Source organism: Lolium rigidum, chromosome 6, assembly GCF_022539505.1.
Source record: "Lolium rigidum isolate FL_2022 chromosome 6, APGP_CSIRO_Lrig_0.1, whole genome shotgun sequence".
NCBI lineage: Eukaryota > Viridiplantae > Streptophyta > Magnoliopsida > Poales > Poaceae > Lolium > Lolium rigidum.
This window is the reverse complement of record NC_061513.1, coordinates 80,854,412-80,856,128: the sequence shown is the minus strand read 5'-3', so window position 1 is coordinate 80,856,128 and position 1,717 is coordinate 80,854,412.

Sequence of the window (1,717 nt, the reverse complement as noted above, 5' to 3'; positions counted from 1 at the left end):
GTTTTATCTTCCTATGCTTGTTACTTTGCTCTTCATGAACTTGTTTATTTACAAGATTCCTATGCATAGGAAGCATGTTAGACTTAAATGTGTTTTGAATTTGCCTCTTGATGCTCTCTTTTTGCTTCAACTTCTATTTCTTGCGAGTGCATCATTAAAACTGCTGAGCCCATCTTAATGGCTATAAAGAAAGAACTTCTTGGGAGATAACCCATGTGTTTATTTTACTACAGCAATTTTTGTTTTGTTGAGTCTTGGAAGTTGTTTACTACTGTAGCAACCTCTCCTTATCATGTTTTTGTACCAAGTAAAGTTTCTATGTTAAAGTTGATGTTATATTTGGGATCGCTGCGCAGAAACAGCATTGCTGTCTGTCACGAATCTGGGCACAGTTCTCTGTAGAAAATTCGAAAAAATCTGCCAATTTACGAGCGTGATCCTCAGATATGTACGCAACTTTCATTAGTTTTGAGTTTTTCCATTTGAGCAAGTCTGGTGCCATTTTAAAATTCGTCTTTCCGGACTGTTCTGTTTTTGACAGATTCTGCCTTTTATTTCGCATTGCCTCTTTTGCTATGTTGGATTTATTTCTTTGATCCATTAATGTCCAGTAGCTTTATGCAATATCCAGAAGTGTAAAGAATGATTGTGTCACCTCTGAATGTGTGAATTATTAATTGTGCACTAACCCTCTAATGAGTTTGCTTGAAGTTTGGTGTGAAGGAAGTTTTCAAGGGTCAAGAGAGGAGTATGATATACTATGATCAAGAGGAGTGAAAGCTCTAAGCTTGGGGATGCCCCCGTGGTTCATCCCTGCATATTTTAAGAAGACTCAAGCGTCTAAGCTTGGGGATGCCCAAGGCATCCCCTTCTTCATCGACAAAGTATCAGGTTCCTTCTCTTGAAACTATATTTTTATTCGGTCACATCTTATGTACTTTACTTGGAGCGTCTGTATGTTTTTGTTTTTGTTTGAATAAATGCTTGTGTGGGAGAGAGACACGCTCCGCTGGTTCGTATGAACACATGTGTTCTTAGCTCATAATATTCATGGCGAAGTTTCCTCTTCGTTAAATTGTTATATGGTTGGAATTGGAAAATGCTACATGTAGTAATTCTAAAATGTCTTGGATAATGTGATACTTGGCAATTGTAGTGCTCATGTTTAAGCTCTTGCATCATATGCTTTGTACCCATTAATGAAGAAATACATAGAGCTTGCTAAAATTTGATTTGCATATTTGGTCTCTCTAAGGTCTAGATAATATCTAGTATTGAGTTTTGAACAACAAGGAAGACGGTGTAGAGTCTTATAATATTTACAATATGTCTTTTATGTGAGTTTTGCTGCACCGGTTCATCCTTGAGTTTGCTTCAAATAACCTTGCTAGCCTAAACCTTGTATCGAGAGGGAATACTTCTCATGCATCCAAAATCCTTGAGCCAACTACTATGCCATTTGTGTCCACCATACCTACCTACTACATGGTATTTCTCCGCCATTCCAAAGTAAATTGCTTGAGTGCTACCTTTAAAACTCCATCATTTACCTTTGCAATATATAGCTCATGGGACAAAATAGCCTTAAAAACTATCGTAGTATTGAATATGTACTTATGCACTTTATATTTTATTAAGTTGCTTGTTGTGCGATGATAACCATGCTTCTGGGGAACGCCATCAACTATTGCTGAATATCATGTGAGTTGCTATGCAT